Source organism: Neovison vison, chromosome 1 (assembly GCF_020171115.1).
Source record: "Neovison vison isolate M4711 chromosome 1, ASM_NN_V1, whole genome shotgun sequence".
Classification (NCBI taxonomy): Eukaryota; Metazoa; Chordata; class Mammalia; order Carnivora; family Mustelidae; genus Neogale; species Neogale vison.
In genome coordinates this window covers 272,621,128-272,643,950 of record NC_058091.1, presented here as the reverse complement: position 1 = coordinate 272,643,950, position 22,823 = coordinate 272,621,128, and the positions used below count along the sequence as shown (strand labels likewise).

General features: G+C 38.0%; 1 non-coding gene across 1 annotated transcript; it reads left to right on the top strand.

Moving 5' to 3' along the window:
• The first annotated feature begins 22,245 nt into the window (after positions 1 to 22,245).
• Positions 22,246 to 22,371, top strand: LOC122898322. Its single transcript, XR_006382989.1, has one exon. It is a non-coding gene; the product is annotated as a U6atac minor spliceosomal RNA (small nuclear RNA).
• The last annotated feature ends 452 nt before the right edge of the window (positions 22,372 to 22,823 follow it).

Sequence of the window (22,823 nt, the reverse complement as noted above, 5' to 3'; positions counted from 1 at the left end):
CAGGTGGAGATATCCAATCAGTGGGGGCACATACTGTCTCCTTAGCTACCAAGGAGTATGGGCCCTGCCTTTTGGGCACCAATTCTGACCAAGGTGATAGGCTAGTTCAAATATCTTCTAGGGTAAGTTGTAATTCAATTGGCCACCCGTGTGTGACGTAGCATGACTGTGCAGCTTTCTCTGTATGTTACAATCTCATTGGCCACCTGTGTGTGGCCAGGCCCAACCACATGGCCCTTGCCCTTTAAAAATTAGTCCGTAAGGTGGGTGGGAGGAGTTGCCTCTTTGTAAGAGAGGTGAACCAGAGGTGGACCTTTCAGTTTGAGTTTATAACCAAGACCCCTGACTAATGCAGTAGTATAAGTCACTAAAATATTTATGGGTCATCTACCTCATTTCAGGCCCTTCAGATTAGTCATGTATGTACCTAGCCTCACAAACAAACAGTAATGTTTTGCAAATAAACACAGAAGAACAGACATGTTCAAATGATGGTAGCCAGGGGTGGTTAAGCCCTGATTTTCTGAGTCTCTGTCCTTTTCTCTTAAGAAGTATATCCATCACTCTTCTATCTATGTCATAAAAAATATACATGGTCAACATCTAATTTACTCAAGTTGTCATTTCAGATTAAAATGATACTTGTTATATATTTCCTCAGAGGTGTGTGGCAAATAATTAAATAGCATTGCAGCATGCCTCATTTTATAAAGTCAATACATGTACCAAAAGAAAAAAAAAATAACTTCCGTTAGAATTCACAATACACTATTTGCACTTCTGATTGATCTTAAGTAGGCAGCACCCCCCCAGCACATAAGCCTTCTGGTTTTTTTCCCCTGTCCTTATCTCCCAACGTTCTAATAAGGTTTCATTAGACCACCCTACAACTAGAAAGGGATTTAAGAAATGGCTGCTCCTGGACTCTATCAGTGTATAAATAAAGAGTTCCAGAAGATGGGAAGCAATTTTCCCAATGTACAATGCAGCTGGAGACAGAGCTTAGACAAAAATTTCATGCTCTTGAAATAATACCGTATAACAGCTGTATTCTCAATGGAGCCCCTTGTTTAAAGGCTCTTTGGGTTATGCAAATCATCTCTAAATTTCTTTCTTTCATAAGATCAGATTACTCCATTTTGGTTTATATAAAGTAGGTTTATCTTGTTTGGGTGTGTAATGGTTTGTTTGTTTTTTTTTTTTTAAGATTTTATTTATTTATTTATTTGACAGACAGAGATCACAAGTAGGCAGAGAGGCAGGCAGAGAGAGAGGAGGAAGCAGGCTCCCCGCTGAGCAGAGAGCCCAATGTGGGGCTCAATCCCAGGACCCAGGGATCATGACCTGAGCAGAAGGCAGAGGCTTTAACCCACTGAGCCACCCAGGCGCCCCAGTGTGTAAGTTATTAATATGAGGTATTCATGGAGCAGGTATCTGCTATGTGCTTACAGGAACTATCTGGCTCAATCTTCATAAAAATCCCTTTGAGATGCATACTATTAGAATCCTTTGAGAGAGGAAGAAGCTGGAGTTTAGACAGGTTTTGCAGTTGGCCTAAATCAAACAACTGATAAATGGTAAACAAGATTGCATTCAATTTCCAGCCCTGACTCTGGAGCTCGAGCTTTCAACATGAATATCCCATACCCTCAGGAAGATGATGCACACTTTTTCATTAGAAGGTATTCAAAAAGAAACAAGTCTTTTAAGATTGAAGTGATCACTTCTTGAGATTGACCTGTAAAACTTTTCAGTATATTACCAGACATGCTCAGGAATATCCTTGTCCAAGACCTCTGACCCTCTATTTAAATGCACAATAGACAAAGGCCCTAATTCATGTATATTTAAGCTATGTGTTCACCAACCAATTTTTATAGACATTTCAAGAAGAAACAAATGTAAATCAAGAGACAAAAGGGAAATAGCCATCTCTTACTCCCACTACAGCTTCTGCCCTCAAATCTTGCAGTCTATATTTACTTGTTTAGCTAAGTGTCTAATTTTCAATACATAAAGAGGATTGTACCTGAACAGGCCTGGATTAGCTATATAGTAGTTATGTGTCACCATATAACAAACTACCCCCAAACTTAATGGCTTAAAACACATATTTTTTGCATAAATTAACAAAACGACCCAAAAATTCATATGGAAATTTAAGAAACATAGATACCCAAGACAGTCTTTGAAAAAGAGCAAGTTGGAAGACACAATTTCCGATTTCCAAATTTATTTAAAAGTTACAGTAACCTAGATAGTATGATACAGACCTAAGGAGAGACAGAGATCAATGGACTATAAGTAAGTGTCCCTAAATAATTTATACCTGTTTAATAAGTTACTTTTTAAGAAGGATTCCAAAACAGTTCAATAGGGGAATGAATGGTCTTTCTAACAAGTTGTTCTGGTACAAATGGAAAATACAAAAGTATGAGGGTGACCGTTACTTTGTACAAAAAAAAAAAAAAAAAAGGATCAAGTATCTAAATGTAAAAGTCAGAATTATAAAACTCTTAGAAGGAAACTTAGGTATAAATCCTAATGACCTTAAGTTAAGCCATGATGTCTTAAGTAGGCCATCAAAAGCAAAAGCAACAAAAGATGAAAGATAAAACTTGGCATCAAAATTAAAAACCTTTGTGCCTTAAAGGACACCATCAAGAAAGTGAAGAAAACAATCCACTGAATGGAAGAAAATTTTGAAAATCATATATCTGATAGGAGATTTACCTAGGACATATAAAAAAAATTATTACCACAAGAGAATAAGAAGACAAATAACCCACTTAAAATGGCAAAGGATCTGCATAGACAATTTTCCTAAGAAGACCTACAACTACCCAATTAGCATAAGAAAAGAGGTTTAATATTTTTGGCCATTAGGAAAATGCAAATCAAAACCATAATGACATACCAAGTCATACCCATTAGAATGGTTATAAGGGAAAAGAAATGTGAATGCCAGGATGTGGAGAAGGTAGACATTTTATTTCACTGGGAGGAAAGTATATAGCACAGCCACTTTGGAAAGCAGTTTGGCAGTTCTTTAAAAAGTAATTCCATTCCCACTTATACATGTACCCAAGAGAAATGAAGATGTAAGTCTACCCTTTGTCACGGAGCACCATGCACCCCTCCCAGAAGTCAAAAAAACAGAAAAAGGATCCAGCAGGAGCTTTAGCTGTTATAAGCTCAGCTGCCTTTCTGGGCCAACCAGGGCATCTGGCAACCATGTTACTGTGTGTGTGAGGTACAGCGATGCCATGTGGCCTGGTATAACTTTCTAAGCCTAAAAAACAAAAAAATGGTTACAGTTCCACTCATGACTTTCAGGTCTCATGCAAAATTTCTCTGATTGCCCATGCTAATTCATCACTGTGTAAGAAAGGAAACTAGGAAGTATAGTTCTAGGTTAGCTAAATTAATGCAATTCAAATTCACCTCAATTTTCATTAAATAATTTGGAAGATAAGGAATGGTGTGCAGCACACAAATTACATTTCACCCTAACCAGAAATGCTAACTTGTGTTAAGTTCTCTGGTCTAAATTTCTCTCAAATTTAGGAAAGCTTCTGCAGAAGATATATTCTTTAAATAGGGTTTCTCAAACTCAGCACTATTGACATTCTGTGCTACGTAAATGTTTGTAATGGGGTGGTGCAGATTGTTCTAGCAGTAGAGTGTGTAGCAGCATCCTTAGTCCCCAACAAGAGATGCCTATAGCAGCTCCCGTCTTGACAACCAAAAATATCTTCAGACAATGTCAACTATCCCCTAGGGGACAAAATCACCTCCAATCGAAAACCAGTGTTTTAACTGATGCTAAACATGCGGCCACCTTGTTTTGAAATAAACTCACTTTTAGTTGATAGTACATACATATATATGTACTATCAACTAAAAGTGAGTTTATTTCATATATATATTTTATATATATATAACAATATGTATTATTTATATATATATATATTTTATATATATAAAACATATATAAAACAATATGTATTGCGCTGCTTCTACATTTAATTCCCTAAAGTTTTTTTATTATATAAGATCCTGTTTTACATAAATACTAATTCACTAATATTGGAGGAGATTCTCTGTTGGTTCGAGTTTGAATCAAAGCTTAAAAAGAGGGCTCAGTTGGTCAAGGTCACAAATTAAGAACACTGTAAATGTGCTAGCTTCAGAATATTCCACCTTTATCTCAACTAGGGGAAGGATAGAGCAGGCATGGATGGCCCTAGGCAAACCTATGCCTATTTCAAGAAAGTTTAACTACCTACTCCTCTTGCTATAAAAGGCTACAGAGATGATGCTCTCACAATGGTGAATCATCCCTCTTGACCATTTCAAATTCTCTTCCATTATTATAAACAAACTGTTTAAAGAGTGAAGTGGTTGTTCTCACTCATCCATGCAGTCCTACATAGACCAACCCATAAGAGTTTCATACATTTCAAAAATGACTAGCTGGACAAAACGGCTAACATTATCAAAAGAGAACTAACTTGAGTACATCTTATCCTTAGCTAAATCACATTGCAACCGAAGCACAGAAAACAAATATCTTCAGGGATCACATAAGCAAAGTTAAAACCACAGTGGGACTTCAAAACTATGTTGAGCTGGTTATCTATTCCTCACCTAAAAAGATAAGCTACTCAGGAAACAAGTGTTTGAGGAAGGGGCGCCTGGGTGGCTCAGTGGGTTAAGCCTCTGCCTTCAGCTCAGGTTGTAATCTCAGGGTCCTGGGATCGAGCCCTGGCATCAGGCTCTCTGCTCAGCAGGTAGCCTGCTTTGCCCTCTCTCTGCCTGCCTCCCTGCCTACTTGTGATCTCTCTCTGTCAAATAAATAAGTAAAATCTTAAAAAAAGATTTAAAAAATTTAAAAAAGAAAAGCACTTGAGGAAGCCAGGAGTCTGTATTTGTATGAAGTTAGTTGGCAACTGATATAATTTTTAAAAAATCATAAGGCGACACCATACAAGAAGAAATTGTATATGTGTATTTGTGGGTAAAAGCCAGGCTTAGTTGGCCAAGTTGGTGTGTATGTATTTGTATATACATATGCATGTGTGGCTTATGTACATATATGCGTATGTATGTATATACACATGTGTTTGAGTGTATCTGTAGGCTGAGTTCACCCATCAGGAAGCTAGGTTATCATTTTCATTCTAACCAACTAAGAGGTTACCAAATTTATTAACAAGAGAAGTGGGCAAACTATTTCAGAGGACAATCCTCTCTCTATCAGTCCTAAGTAGACTCTCATTTATATTGGTATCTGCATATTGTCCCACACAGTCAAAGAATATATGATACGATCACTGTTATAGGATCAGTAATAAAAATATCTCCAATTTTCAGAAGAAAAAAATTAAGAATCAGGAGCTCAAATGACTTTTCCAAGGTCATTAAACCAGGAAGCAGTGAAGCCAAGGTCATTAAACTAGGAGGTGTGAAGCCAAACTTAAGTCCTCTGAATGCTGACCCAAATCCTTTGGCCACAGTGTGATAATGTCTAGGACACTGCAGTAATTAGCTGCCTTAAATTAGCATAAATCTATGACGGTGCTGTTTGCAATCTTCATTCTTGGAAAACAAAACAAAACCTGTTTGGTCCGGTACGTCCCCAGGTGGAAGTCTGACAAAGATTGTGTCGAAAACAAATTACACGGTACTGCGCGTGCATTCATTTCTGGGCTAATATTTCAGCTCACTGCATTGTGAACCCCTTCAGAGTCATCATGATCTAGAAGTATGTGCTTCATTCCTTCTAAATATTTGAATTCCAATTTGGAGTCCTGTCAATCTACCCAGACTCATAAGTTGGCTAACCAGATTTTCTCTGCTTCATGACAATAATGTTTAGTATTTGCTGGGCTGTATTTGACACAAGGAAATTTTATATTACATTTAGTCAAATAGATTGAAAGCTGCTAAAATTGCCCCCTCTCCCTAAATTTGCATAGCATTGCATTTTTCTTTTTTTCCTTTTTAACGTTTGGTGAGTCTGTTATCAAAGCAATTACAGAGTTTATCTACATTGGGAAGCTGTCAAATGCATAAGGCCTCGCGTGGTGTGAATCTCAGGTTTTGAAGAAGATTATAAAGGGTTCCCTTTACTCTCTTGAGAGCCCTTTCACAGAGAAAGCCCTTACATCTGCAAGTAACGTAAGCTATGTTGTACCTTCCTTCCCTGAAAACAGTGATATTTATAAATCATATGAATAAAGTCACATTTCTCCTCACTCTGTCTAGTATTTTTGTGCATCTTTTCCTCCTCACTTTAGAATACAAGAAAGAAAGAAATTAACGTGTAAAAAAATCAGGAAGTCATCCTCAGTTCTTCAACTGTATGCATAAGGGAAGGAAAGCTCTGTAAATCCTGCCAGTTCTGGCTTCTGAATAGATCAAGTTTATCCTTTTCTCCATTTCTAACTTTTTACCCCTCACCACCCTCCTTTCTATTCTAATTTCAGCCAAAGAAAAATGGTTTCCTACATCTTCTAGATCACCATCGTCCCTTTCTTGTTTATACTCTGCCACCTCCAATCTGTTTGCCATACAGCTTTTGTGGCAGAAAACGCTGCTTGCCTTCCCAATAATTATTCTTATTTAGTAGGAGAAACTTGTTTTTCCTCTGGGTAGAAATATGCTCAGTTTTTAAAGGATGGATTTTCAGTCTTTCTTGCAGTTTTAAGGATCTAATTATTTGGAAGTCAGAGGGCAGAACTTCCAAGAATAGACCCAGGGCCAGACAGTCAGTTATCATATGCTGCTAGTGCCCTTCTCTCCTCCATTCTGCCCCCTGTGTGGAAAATGGAAGGAATGCGGGAGCTCTAGCAGCCATCTTGTAGATGTGAGGATGCAAGCTAGAGCTAAAAAGATGACAGAGCAAAAGGACAGGAGTCTAGGTTCCTGCTGATCTTCATAAAGTTACTATGTCAGCTTCAGGCTGCCTTTTCTACTTTTTCCTCCTGCATTAGAAATAGCCCTACTGTGCTTGAACCACCACCACTGGAACTGAAAAAAGACTTTGATCAAGGATATAAGTGATCATTTAGAAAGGTAAATCTGACCAACTCACTAAGCTTTGTAAGTCACCTGCTTGCTATGGCTTATGTAGCCCTGAATTTCATATCACTTTCCATCCAGGCACCTGTCACACCACACCTTCAGTGCCTCCTTTCAATTGCTCATACTGATTCATATATTTCCCTTGACACTGGCTGGGCTCAGTGCCTTGACAGTGTGGCTGGCCCCTTCCCCATTCTTCAGATATCACCTTAAATAGTCCATCTTCACAGGAACGTGCTCAGCTTTCTCCAGCTAAAGGCAGCTTCTCTAAGTAGCTTTCTACCACATATATCATCTTGTTCTTTCCCATCACAGAAAAGATCACAGTCCTCAACTGCTGTAGAGCAGAGCCCTTGTTTTGGAAGCATGAGCATTCATCTAAGAGATATTGAGACTTCAAGTGAATAAAGTTTCCATTATTCCTGTCTACAAAACCTTACTCCCAGGCCCATTGCTCTGGTTACGAATATCGGACTACATGAGGCCCTCAGCTTAAACATCTCCTATAGTTATAAAAATAAATTCCATCATCTAGTAAACGTGTGTTGTGATCAGCCTTGTTTCTATCCTCTACTACTCACATTTCCTGAAATGCATTTTTTATTCTACTTTGAATGTGCATTTCCTACTAACTAAAAGATTCACCTGGCTAACTCTTAACGCCTTGAAAATTTCTCTGAGGTACCATGCCATCCAGAAGACTTGCTGGAATCTAACTCTTCAATCTGTGTTCATTGTACTTTCTTCCAGAGGTGCAGAGATTCCCACATAAAACAGAGTGCTTCAGGAATAGGTGCTTTGGCTTTGGAGTCAACTTAGGTTTGAATCCCACATCTGGTACTTAGTGGTTGTGCGACCTAGAACAATTTCAGTTGTCCTCTACTGTGATCTGGGGAAGGATACAGTATTGACCCCACATAATGCATATAATACTCTGGAAGACAGGTGTTCAATCAGTGGTGGCTACATTACCAATAATCACTACCTAATAGCGCATAACACCCTGTGTATACTACTATCATTTATTTAATGTAATATGACACATCTTGACGGTCTTCTCACTAAATTGTGTGCTCAAGAAAGACAGAATTCATTCAGTCTCTTTCTAACCTATAGCATTGAGCACCATACCTTGCACAAGGTAAGCATTCAAGTGATAGTTAAATCCACTGTGATAATGATTAGACTCAGTTCAATTAAATATAATGCAGTATTAGGTGCAGTCCTGAGCTTAGCACAGTGCAGCCAAAGCAGGTACAACAGATCAAACCATGGTGCTCACCTTCATGTAATCACGGTGTATTAGGAACAGACATTCCAACAACTTGACTACAACGTGAGAAAGGTCATGAAGAGGAAAGCACACAAAGCTATGGGAAAGATTAAACACAAAGATTAAACCTTATCTAGAGGGATAGGACTCGTCATTTTTAAGTCTTTAAAACCCCCTTGGGTCCACCATAAAGGTGTTCAGTAGTTGTTAGGATCTTTGTGAGAAGGGTGTAGCTTATGCTATTTTGTTTAAGGTTTGTATCTGGAGAGCTAATGTTTGAAGGAGAACAATCATATTCCACAACCTTGATGAAGCTTGATGTTCAGTAGAGAATCAGATTCTCTCTCAAAAAAAAAAAAAAAAGCAAAAGTAAAATTTGCAAACAAATGGAAACATCATTTTACTTGCTCTTATTTGGAAGGAGCCCATTATCTTGCCAGGCCAGAGGGAGGAAAAAAAATTTTTTTGAATTAAACTGAAAAGGAACCCTGAACACGGGATAGAACACAGGGTATATGCTATGAGGTTAGGGGAAAAACTAGAGGCACTGAAGACAGATGGAAACTGAAAAATCATCAGAATGAAGTGGAAATCCTAGAGGATTAATGTGTAGGACAGCCTCATAACTAACTGTCTTTATCAATCCATAGAAATTAAATCATGTAAATAAATAATTATAAGTAGTTGCAAAGGTGGAGATTTGAGGTTTTGGAATTTTTTTCCAACCTAGGATGTGGATGCCATTTAATAAGCCCATAAATATTGGCTCCATTCTGAGTGAGAAGCACAGACTATAGAATAACGGGTTAAAAGTATAACTTTGGTGTAAAACACAACTGGCTTGAATTCTGGTTATGACACATAATGGCCATATGACTGGAATATAATGACTCTGTTAACCTTAATTTCTTTCTCTGAAAAACTGAAGTAACCCCTATCTCATAAGGCTGAACCCCACCCAAAACAACACACATGAGCCTATGCTGAGGGTTAAAATTTCCTGTCAATGATGCAGAAGCAATTTTCTCTAAAATTCATAAAGCTTTAAACAGCAGTAGACCTGAGCATTCCAAGGCCGGCAAGGTTGTTCAGGTGAAGCAATTACCAGGTTGATTGCAGGGGTGGGGGGCTGCTGGAGTGAGTCACTGAATAAGAGATTGGTTTGGATTTCTGTTTGAGCTGTGTTTGATTAGCTTGTCCATGACAGTGAGCAATCCAGTCTCCATGGACACATTCTGTTGGACACAGAACAGCTCCATATTCCCAGCCCCAACTGCCTTTCAGGAAAGAGGAATGAGTTGGTATCATTAGCCCATGTTCATTTGTTTTAATGGAGCATTAAGACTGATTTATATGGCAGCATTAAAGAAGAAAAATTATTCCAGAATTACACGTATATAAGGACACTTGACATTATCTTGCGAATAGGCCTTGTAAAAGGATGAATGCCAGTGTCCTCAATTCAGGAAATTTCCATTTCATTGTACCATCAAGTTGACCAGTCAGCAGAAAAAGGGAGCAGGAACACACAGGGACTCAGGTTCATCTTCTACATTTCTTTTCTGCAGTGAAGTTTGTGTTACTACTGGAGTATTCAAATGTTAGCATAAACAAAATAATACTTATTCTCCTGAGTTTCTAAGAACAGCCTAAAGGCTGCTGTAATTCCTTTAAATAGAAATGCTACTCCTCCTTTTATTGCTAATACTTTAAGATAATAATATAGTCATTATTGATTTTAAGACCAAGCATCATGACAGCAATAAGAGAGCTCAGTTCCCTATTTCTTTACAATAATGAAGTCAAGAACAAAAATGCAGATTAAAAATCTCCTTACATGGGGTGCCTGAGTGGCTCAGTGGGTTGAGCTGCTGCCTTCGGCTCGGGTCATGATCTCAGGGGCCTGGGATTGAGTCCCACATCGGGCTCTCTGCTCTGTGGGGAGCCTGCTTCCTCCTCTCTCTCTCTCTGCCTGCCTCTCTGCCTACTTGTGATCTCTCTCTGTCAAATAAATAAGTAAAATCTTTAAAAAAAAAATCTCTTTATACAACTTTCCTCTTGGCATTAGCTCTTCCCCACTCCTGTTTGCTATTATACCTCCTCTCTTCTGGTGATTGTCCCTTTATCCTCATTATTAACCACCAGTTCTATCAAAAAGAACTGTGGAGGGGAAAACTACAAAAATCATGCCTGCCATTATCAAGCTGATTCCATTGAAAATATGGCAAAAAGTAACTTTTTAGAAAGGTCCCTGAAACCACTGGTAAAGAAGAGTTTTTCTTAGTGCCTGTATTTAGCACAGGAAAATAATTAGAAATTTATTAATAGGCTATTTGTTCAGTCTGACTTGCCCATTCACCTTGAACTATGAAAACAAGATCAGACTCTGAATGTTCACAAATGGATACTCTGTTCTTTTCTTATTTATCACATAAAGTGCTCAATAAATCCATCCAAGTAACAAATGAGTAGGGGGCATAGTTTCCCAGGACTGTTATTTCCTGCTCATGGCCATCCCACCTTGTTAGAGGAGTAACATTGACAGGCAACCATCTCTCCAGTGTGACTTCATTCAGACCTTCCCAGACTCACAGGATGCATACCTAACTTTTCAAGTTTATCCCTGAAACCTGACACAAGAATCAATCCATTACACAAACAAATGATAGAATATTCATAACCACAGGCTGTAAAGAAAAGGACCCAGAGAATTTGAGAGCTGGAAAAGCAAGAGAATGTTCAAAATTACAGCTCTACTCAAGTCTTTGCTTATGTTCTGCCCAGCTGGATCAAAATTTTATTTGCAGCCCAGGTATAAAATCCAAATTAAATATTAATATTTACAAAAGGTACACACTTTTCAGTACAAGATTCCCTCCATTATTATTTGTTATCAAGGCAAGAGCATCTCAGGATGTGGGACAGGTTTCATATGTGAAACCACATTATGCTTGCTTTGAAACTCTGGGAATATACCAATGTTTGTATAAACAACACCTTGCCTTCCAAAGATGAGCAAAATCAGGCCTCCAGATACTTCTAAATATGCTGCACTTTTACTTTACACCTGAGCACAAGATATCTCCCAGGTGTCTGTGATCTTTACATATTAAAAATAAGGTATAAGGTTCATATCCAATTGATCTCCCACATTTCTGATTTCATATCTTGTTAGTCTGAAGTGAATTCATTTTCATTTTATCTTTTTTTTTTCCATCTAACACCATCAGTAATTTCCCAAGAATCACCTCTAATATACTCATATCTCATCAAGAAAGATAATGGCCCTGCCAAGAAGATATATTTCTTTAGGTGTGAATTTTCAGTGAATGAGAGCTTTGTAGAAACAGAAAGAAGCCAGAATGACATTTCTGATTTTCATAGGTTTAACTGACCCTGCCATATTCTCAGGAAAAAAATGGCTGTCAATCAGAGAAACATCAGATTTAAGTTGTTTATTTTGGCATTACTATGTATAGCTTCTCTTTATGCCAAACATCCACGCTACTGAATTTATTATTCAATAGTTGGGGTTTCATCCATGCTATAAAATGAAAACAATTCAAGTAAGTAATCCCAGGGAACAAACCATTATTAGCTCATAAAACCTGGATCTCTCAACCAATATTTTAAACCCTGAAATCTTTTGAACTGTCAAAGCAATGGAACAATACTCACAACTTCTCTATTTATAGGAGAACATTTCATTGTTTTTGAGATAAATCTAAGAAAGCAACTGTGCTTTCTTAGTAGCACAAGTAGATTGAGTAAAAAGCAACTTTTTTGTAAGATAGAGGCAACTGGTCACATGTAAACATGGGTGTGGGGAGGTGAGATAATAAAACTTAATTTCTGATTCTATCTATAGGACAGATCTCCAGATTCTAACCAAACTCTAGTTTTAATGAATTATAGAGCACACAAATATATATGTATGTGTGTATGTGTATATATATGTATGTGTGTGTGTGTGTATATATATATATACATATATATATACATATATATACACATACATATATATACATATATATATATGCACATACACACACACACACATATATAATGTGTTAATGAATTTATTCAACTCATGAGGGAACCAGCAGATATTACAACCTGTGCAGAGAAAAGTTCCCAGATGCACACATTTATGTAAAGGGATCGTGAAATGAATTACAAACTGGAGGTAGAACCAGTTTTGTTTGGCCCTCGCAGAGGAGGATCAGGGAAGGAAGTCAACTGAAACTTTGCCAGATCAGATGGGGTTTTCGTGCCAATTAGATTCCTATGGTTAACAGAATTTTAAAGTAGCTCCCATAGAATCAGAATATAAAAGTATTAGGTAGAAGAATGTGCTACAGATAATGCCTACTTTTTCCACTGAGGCACATGGTTTTCATTTACACAGTTATCTTTTAAGTACTAAGAAAAGGGAATAAGCGTATATTTGGGTGAAACAAGGAGCCTACTCTGCTCATACTTAATCACTTGTACCTTGAGTAGTTGTTGCCTTCATTCCACACACACACCTAAGTTATCACTTCTTGGCACTTTCCTACTTGTGCCAAAAGCAGACAAATCTCTGAAGTAGATGGTCTAGACACAAACCCAGAATTCTATCAGTGCTGTGCAGTATAGATGTCATTTAAATACTCAACTGTTTCATGAATCTGTGTGAGGTACATGTACAAAGACTCTCTCTTATAAGGTTATGATGTGTTAAGATTATTAGACAAAAATGAAGACTGAGATCAAACTACCACAGGAGATTTTTATTGGCACAAGTCAGAGAAGAAAACAACCAATCCCCAAACCTACCTCAAAGCAAGGGAATATATGCATTATTATAAAGCACAAAGAATATATGCATTATTCACTTCCCCATGTCACTATGTCTCTTCCCTCCCAAAGTCACTTACCTCCTAATAACCCATCCTAATAACCCATGTCCTAGATCCTAGAATGATTAGAACAAAGTCTATGGTTCTCTTCTTCTGGGGTATCTGTGACATCCTATGACTTACACCACTCCTAATTTTTAAGACATGAGGGAGTGGGACATTGCCAGCCACTCTAGATTCTCCAAATTCTTGCCAAATTTAAATTTGGCATAGTGATTTCAAGATCTTAAGTTACAATTGTATTATATAGCAGCCTACAAGGCTTTAAATTTATCAGATAAAGGAAACTAGATTTCTATCAGGCAGTCATGAAATGGCAGTAATAAGATAAGGGAGGGGAAGGTCATCTAGGTAATCAAAGCAATTTCCTAAGAAAACAAAGAACAGGGAAAGACAATTAGTAAAAGCCAGCCATTCAGTTTATCCCCAACCAGAGGAAATAATCTCCATTTTCTGGTTCCAAACTAGAAAAAAAAAAAAAAAAGATGAAGAAGAAGATATATAAAATTTTCTTCCCTTTATTGAAATTCATTCCTCTTTTACTACTGGGCCTCTATAACATTATTAGGATTTAATAGTAACCAAATGAGTCCATGATCAAAAGCAGCTCTGAACTCTTAATTTTAATATACATCAGTTTAAGTTTATTTGTGCAAAAATTGATTCAAGTTAGTCAGCACCAAACTGGAAGTGGTTAGGAGCTTGCCACTCGCAGGAAGAGTTCTGAGAGATTTTTATAGAGAAAAAAGTAGAAGCAAAGGAGGAATGAAATTATTTAGCTGTAGTTTGAAGTCTAGCTGGCTCTTTGTGATTGGTTTATCCTTAGGTTTCAATTTAGCAATCTTGAGGCATTTAAAGTTTCAGGTTTTGGTTTGTTTACATAGACTGCCAGGACATTAAAGCCACCTCCGTCTAATGGCCTCCTTGTTTAATTAAAAAATCTAAGATAAAACTATTTTTATAAGGTTTTTTTCCTTCCCATGGCTTTCTCCAAGCTCTCGTTTGATTTCATGTTACCACCTGACTGCTAACCTTTTCATCCTTTTCTCTAGACTAATGGTTCTCAACTGAGGTCCATTTCATCCTTCAGGGAACATTTGGCCAGCTTACATTTGATGTAAGGAAAATTTTTTTTAAATAAACTTTTTTTTGCTTATGAAGAGAAAGGAAGTATCTTCTCTGCTTTCCCCCTCTTGGAAGAGTCTCCTAGAAGACATGGTGGTCCTGAATCCTTTCTTTAACAAGCTTATAACAAATTATAGACCAGTCTTTCTAGGGACTGGAAAAGTCCTCTTCATAATGCAGAGAGGTGTCCAAAGCCACAGGTCCAGAACCTCTTGAAACGTAACACCTTGTTAATGCAGTTAATGTAGGAGGCCATGTCAAGATGTAACGTTTTTAGGGGAGAACTAAGAGGTCTTGCAGAGAAAACATTTCATTATTCTTTCAGAGGAGAACAATTAATTAAACAGCTACTTTAATTCCCAAGACTTGCTTTGCTGTGTGTGTGTGTGTGTGTTGTGTGCGTATGGTGTAATTTTCTCTTTGTCATCTTACATGTAGACTGTTGTGTTAATATTTTCTAAAATTTCATTTTAGAGAGAGTATATGCACAGGGAAGGGGAGGGGCAGAGGGAAAGGAAAAAGCAGACTTCCTGCTGAGCATGGAGCCTGATGCAGGGCTCCATCCCAGAAACCTGAGATCAAGATGTGAACCAAACTCAGATGGCTTAACTGACTGAGCCACTGAGGCGAGTGAATGAATACATGAATTCATGTATTCATGTATTCATTCATTCACTCATTTACGGAGAGAAAGATATCATGAGGAAGGGCAGAGAGAGGGAGAGCATCTCTAGAAGACTCACCACTGAGCTCAAAGCCTGGATCAATCAACTTGATCTTACTGCTGTGAGCTTATGACCTGAGCCAAAATCAAGAGTCAGATGCTTAAATTGAGCCACACAGGAATTCTGTGTTAATTCAATAATAAATCAGTTTTCTTCCTTTCCATTTTGGTGTGGAAAGGTCAGTGTTGGTAGGAAACTTATTTCTACTTACAATGAAGTTAATTTTGACAACACAGTGGTAGGAGGCAGTGTGATTATGAGTGGGCATCTAGTGCTTTGAGGCCAGGGATGCTGCTAATTCTACAATGTACAAGACAGCCTTCAACAATGAAGAATTATCTGGCCAGAAAACTCAAGAGTGCTAAGGTTGAGAAGCCCTACTATAGACCAGTGGTCTCTTGAATAATCTACTCAGTGGTGAGTCTTCTGGAGATTCTTTCCCTCTCTCTGCCCTTCCTCATGATATCTCTCTCCCTGTAAATGAATGAATGAAAGAATGAATGAATCAATGAATGAAACACCAGGTAGAAACAGTAAAGATCTAATCAACTCTGCTAAGAAATCAGTAAGATAGATTACAATCATTACAGGTTTTTTTGAAATGTAAATTCACACCTATAACCACTAATATCCATTATCATTCTAAAGTGTACATGTTATGATTTGAGCAATAGATAAAAGGTATAAAACCTTTTTAATAATATATAAATTGTTCATGTGATGACATGAAAAAGAATCCCCCAAAGACATTCATCATCTATTTCATGGAACCTGTAAATGCTAACTTACATGTAAGAAGCATCCTTGCAATGAGATTAAAATGAGGATTTTTAAATGAGAAAATTATCCTGAATTATTAGGATGGACCCTAAACTCAATCATTCCTATCTCCAGAAGAAGGAAGCAGAAGAAGACATGTCACACACAAAGGAGAAGGTGAAATAAGATAGAGCAGAGAGCTATTTGAAGATAGGAATGATGTGGCCAAAAGCCAAGGAATGTTAGCAGTCATCAGAAACTGGCAGAGGCAAGGAATGGCTTCTCCTCAAGGGCTTCTGGAGGGAGCATGGCTCCACTGACACCTCAGCTCCAGCCCATTAAAACTCATGTGTACTTCTGAACTCTAGAACTATAGGAAAATACATTTTTGTTTTAAGTCACTAACTCTGTGGTAATTTGTTGCAATAGCCATTGGAAACTAATAAGGCTAGTTTAATCTTTCTTTTAGGCTGTATGTAGATTTAATAACATATAAGATATTAGTCATTTTTACATATAATCTATGAACATTTTTTTTTCTTCAGAATGGCAAATGATTTAAAAACAAAGCAAAACACTTGAAAGTTACTTCTCCTCAGAAGTGGTAATTACTTGTTATTTGTTATTGTTGCTGACAGTGTTTTCAAACAATTTAAACCAACATTAAATATTGTTTTAAACAAACCTTTAGAACATTAAATACCATTTCATATGCAAGTGCAAACTGTTAGGGTCTCTCGGAAAATGGGAGATCTGGTAATCTAGCGCCCACCATCTGGCAGGCCAACAGTTGACTGATGATGAGTATCAGTGGTCCCTTTAGGGACAGCGGTCTTCAGTTCCTATCTCCCCATCCTTACCTGGACAACTCCACTTCCTGTCCCTACCTAGCCCTTGGATGAGAAAAGTCATCAGCTCCTGATATTTCCTAATACACTTTCCCATCACTTTCATGTTCATTATCTCATATTCTAGGTTCATCCTCTGATCAGTAGCACCAAGTCCATGAGGGGGAAAGTGAAGGTGAATATACCAACTGTTCAGTAAACAATAATAATAACGTATTTATAAACTAAAGACACTCTGGACGATCCCACTCAAGTCCTACTGTAACTAACAGCACTCCAACTAGTCTTAAGGATTAACTAGCTAAGGATTAATTAGTTAGTTAATTAGTTAATTAATTAGTTAGTTAATCTAAGGATTAACTAAGAGTGCATAGGATTATGCACTCTTTGTTTGCTGATCTAAGTTCCTCAATCTATAAGAGAACTGACCTACTTACCTGGAGATCTGCAGACCACTGGCCTGGAGGAATGAAGGGCTAGACTTTCCCAGAAGTTAAGTCTGACTACATTCAAGAGCCACCACCAATGATGCCAGAAAGTCTGTTCAGGGTCATCTTGACATAGAAAAACCACCTGATCACCAGCCTTGCCACACTAGCCCCATTTCCCACACCTTCCCCTTTAAAACCCTCCTGCTTTGCCTGGATGGGGAAGATGATCTTTGGGACATTAGTCAGCATTCTTAGGTTGTTTGTTTCTGAATAAAACAAGCTTTTCTTTTCGATCATCACCTCTCTCTGATTTTCAAGTGATGAGCAGCCAAACCAGAGTTTGAAATCCATTCTCTGTTCCATAACAATACCCATCTTCAAGGAACTAGTTCTGAGAAAGATGGCCATTTCAAAAAATAGCCTGACTGGGACTCAAGAGACTAGTGTTCCAGGGTCCTACGTGTTTAATTGATATGAGACTTTGGGAAGGTAAAGCCCACTTGCCCTCTCCAAGTCTCAGTTGCTATTTTGTAAAACAAAGCAAGGTTTAGAGAGTGGCAGGGAATAAACAGAACCTAGATGTTGTTCTGAAGGTCACACATCTATGCCCGGGTCAGGGAAGGGTGGGGAGCAGGAAAGAAAAGGAGAACCACAGGCCAAGTTACAGACTCTCATGCCCAGTTCAATGTGGCAGACCTGTTTACCATCAGAAGGACCTACAAACTGATGCTCAAGCTCCTTCCTGCACAACCAATCAACCATATTTCTGGTCACCCTCTCCTTCAGGCTCTGCCCTGAAGCTGTCCTTGCTTTCTTCCATGTGCGCCAATATTCCTGCTTACTCCAAGCCATTGTGTGGATCTGACTAGATGGTGTTCGTGCTTACGGTGTCTGAAATACTCCCCAGTCTTAGGACCCAGTTCAGTCCCCTTGTTGTGGCCTATGCTCCTTACGTGGTCTAGCACGTGCTCACTTTAGCTTCAGGATGGGCCACATCCACACCCTACTTTTTCAGAGGATTCCATACTCATCTACTTTCCATTTTGCAAATCTGACAAACCACTTCTGCTTAGGACCCTGTGTCCTCCTAGACCCTCTGTCTGAAACTGTTCTTGAGTCTTCCTTACTTCATCAACAACTGCTCTTCCTTTATAATCCAGGCCCAATGCCTCTTCCTCAGGGAAGCTTCCTTAACATTTATGACATTTTCAGCTGCAAGCAAGAGAACACTGTGATTTAAGTGGTTTAAATGAAAAGATATATACTTCTTCATATAACAGGCCATCTGGAGATAGAGAGTTCCAGGGTTGATTTAGGTGTTCAGTAGTCTAATCAGGTTCCTAAGCTCTCACCATCTTTCTGTTCTCACTCTATGGTCAGATAAAGGAGAGTCATTTCCCTGTGTATCTATTTGTATTAGGATATAAAATGTTTATTTCCCAGAAATATCACCACAGACTTAGCTCCAACAAGCCAGCACTGGTTACAGGTGCTTTTTCTAACTGCAAAGGAAGTGGGAGAACCAAAGTGTATTTTTAGCTTCCAGAATGAGAGGCAGGTTCTTCCTGGAGGAAAACATGAAAACATATAGGCAGGCAGTATCAGGCTCTCCAGTATAAGTACTACCAGCCCCTATCTACTTTATAATATTTACAACAACAGTAGTCACAGTCATATAACTGCTTTGTCAGTGTCCATTTTCCTCTACCAAACTACAGGTTTCTTAAAAACAGGCCCAGAGTCTTAGTGACAGATGTGTACTTTTGCTTATTTCTGACGTTTCATGATCAGTAATTCCAATCCCAGAGGTCTCCAGTGGTTCTCAAATTTCCAATAAAACAAAGTATATCCTATTTACAATTTACAACATCCACACTTCAGAAGTCTTACATGAAATAGATTCAGTATACCAATGGACCAAGTATCAAGTAAATGCTTGCCAATAATAAGGCCAGCTCTGAAGTTAGAGTGCAATGGCTTGAATTCTGAGCATGACCACTGATTTGCAACAACACCTTAGGCAACTACTGAACGTGGTAGAGAGGCAGTTTTCTCAATGGAAATATGGTGATAGTGATCTTAACAACTGTAAGGTCATATTGAGGATTGAGTAAAGGTAGGTAAATATCTCAGTCATACTTAACTCAAATGATTGCTATTATTGTAATAATGACTACTTGTGAGTATATTATAGCAAGATACATACTTCATGTTTTCCTTACCTATAACCTAATCACAAGTGTCTCCAGCTTGTGGAAGCCTCAAGGACTGCCCCTCTGACCAATACTGGAAGAGGGGATTATGAGAACAAAGGGGTTGCATAAGAACTATTAGGCATAGGAAAAACAATTCTTCATCAGCCTATTCTCAGAAGGAAAGGGTAAAGTCTACAAACTTCAGTGAGTCTGCACAATTCAGCCAGATTTTGTTTGGATATTAGACCTCTCCAGAGCAAACAATGGATCTCTTTAACACCTTCCAGCTGAAAATCCTGCAAATCTATTAGAGGGAGAAAAAAAAAGCAGCTAGCTTTTCTTTCTGCACATTTATCACCCTTGTTATCCTTGCCCTAGCCACTTCTGAAATTCAATTCAATATGACAGAACCCATGGTATTGCTTTTCTTTTTTTTTTAAAACCATGATATTCTGGGAAAATGTAAATATATATATAGAGAGAGCAGGTGCACAGGTCACTTGGGGGGAAGCTGACGATGCGTTATGTCTTCAAAATTGCCATCACACCTCTCAGAATCAAATTTTCACCTGCCATCAAGCCTTGCTTTCAGAGTGCTCTGTGGTCTCTGACTCCCCCACTGTGACTTCAGCCGCCCCTGAAAAAGCCATCTTCACCACTTTGAGAAGTGCTACCAGCCTGGGCAAACATAAGCAAGAATAACTGTGTAAACAAAGCCAGGTGCAACTTGAATGCAAGTTTAAAAAAAGAACACCTTTCAAGGGAGAAGACTAAAGATCTGGTTTAGAACAGACTGCTTAACATCCTAATCAGAAATGAACACTGGATTTAAAAATGGCAAAATGGAGGGGGTGGTGGGGCGAGAGGGTGGCAATATATTTGCATTTTCTTCCACCAATATGGGGCAAATACTTGTCATCTACAGTTGGAATGACAGACGTAAACAGACTGATTTGACAAGTCAAAACATTGATGGACTGTCTACATACAAAGAACTTAAGTAAGGGAAAGGCATAGAACTAGTTAAATTTAAAGACAACACTTAATTGAATGAAAACAACTCAATGATAGCATTATGAATAGAGAGCCTTCACAGAAAACGTTGAAGGTCTGGGTGATTGACTGAAATAGTTGTTATTCCTATCAGAATAGTTGAACACTTGTCCTCACAGAGAAAATCTAAGTGTCTAGATGGATGTATTTTCTGTGCTACCTACACACCACTTGATGTGAGCTCATTATATGTAGAAGAGTTCTTTGTGAGTCTTTATTCATATCCAGGGTTTAAGTTTTTTCAATAGTCGTTAAAATGAAGAACACCTTTCATAGTGTCAAAAAACACTACTGGCTTAAACTCAGAACTGTATTCATTATTTGAACCAAGCTTGAAATTCTAATTAATCTAAACCCAGAAATAATTGACACATCAGTCATTTAACTGGATATTTAGGTGCACCTAAAACAAGTAGTTTCACGGATAAATATATCCTCCAAATCAGAGTCCAAATAACATTCAGGGTCAAAAAGGAGTGTGTCCACTATATATATATATATATATATATATATATATATTTCCCACAGAACAAAATTTCCCATTGGGTATATTTTCAAGAAATAATCAAACCATGAAACTATGGAGGAACAAGAAGAAAATGTATTAAGGAGAGTAAAAGTAAAAAACTAACACAGGGTGCCTGAGTGGCTCAGATGGTTAAGTGTCTGCTTTTGGCTCAGGTCATGATCCCAGGGTCCTGGGATTGAGCCCCACATCTGGCTCCTGATTCAGCAGGGAGTCTGCTTCTCCCTGTGTCTGCCTCTCCTCCTGCTCATGCAATTTCTCTCTCTGTATCTCTCTGTCTCAAATGAATAAATAAAATATTAAAAGAAAGGAAGGAAGGAAAGAAGGGAGGGAGGGAGTGAGGGAGAAAGGAAGGAAGGAAGAAACCAACACAAAAAACAGAAGCAATACAAATATTACTACTCAAGTTGTTTGCTATCCTGGAAACTTTGTCAATGACATAGCATCAATAAAATCTTCAGTGCATCACTGTCCAAGAACAATAAAATCAAGAGACATTCTTCTATCGGGTTGAACAGCCAACAACAAAAAACTTCCCATTATTAACGAAGGGAATATAGATCTCTCTACTACAAACATCATTTTACCTTAAACACTACCCATATAGGCAATAATAAACAGATAGGAAAGGGAGAGAGGGGGATGAAAGAACAAGAAGAGATAGGGAAGATAGATTGAGAGTTCTAACACGTATTCAATAGGGGTTTGAAGTGGCGGGGGGGTGGGAGGTTGGGGTACCAGGTGGTGGGTATTATAGAGGGCACATCTTGCATGGAGCACTGGGTGTGGTGAAAAAATAATGAATACTGTTTTTCTGAAAATAAATAAATTGGAAAAAGAAAAAAAAATAGAAGTTCAAAAGTAACAAAGAAGGAAAGACGAAAAAGCATTGTTTGGATAAAAGTAGCTGATTCCCTCCCCTGCCAATTGAAAGAAAAATCACAGTTCAGATTAATAGGGAACTGCTAGTGGTGAGAACAATAAACAACAGTAAGTCCACATGTAGACACATGATAATCACCTCTAAGGAAAAACAAAACAAAAACAAAACAACTCCTATTACCAGGGATCAAAAACCAATTATTTTCAGAGGAATGACAATTAAACTGAAAACAGATTTTTCATTAGCAACATTAGATGTCCATTCTGGGCAGTGCTGAGGAAAAATAGACAATCAAGAAGTGTCACTCAATCATTCAAAAATAAAGAACAAAATAAAGAATTTACAGGCATATGAAGACTAAAATAATTTACCCAAGCTGAAACAGCTCTTAAAAGAGAAGTGACCTCAAAGGGAAGGCATAAAGTTTAGACAATGACGTGTTGTACGAAAGGAGAAAAGGTTAGCACTCCTAGTGACAAGGAGGGAAGAGGCTCTTGTCCTGACAACATGCATACAGATAAGGCATTGCCACCTACTTCATGGCATCTAATCAACATCTTTGCACAGAAGTTCATAGGGGAAGTGGAGAAAACTAAATGGGAAGTCACCAGAGGAAGAAAAACCATGAGAGACTCTTAACACTAGGAAACAAAGTGAGGGTTGCTGGAGAGGAGTTTGGTGAGGGGTGGGGTAACTGGGTGATGGGCATGAAGGAGGACACATGATGTGAAGAGCCGTGGGTGTTATGTGGAACTTATCAGTTACTGAACCCTACATCTGAAACTAATGATGTACTTACTATATGTTGGGTCATTTAAATAAAAAATTTGAGAAAGAAAATTATAATGGGAACAAATCTTTAACTATTGGTAAATGTTTAGGTGACTATAAAAATAGAGTTGTTTTAACCAAAGTTCTATTTTGAAGTAACTACATTACCATTTAATTATAAGAAAGAAGATCAGTTCTGGAGGGAGAGCTCTTGTTTATAGTAAAATATTGAGGGCTGATTGAT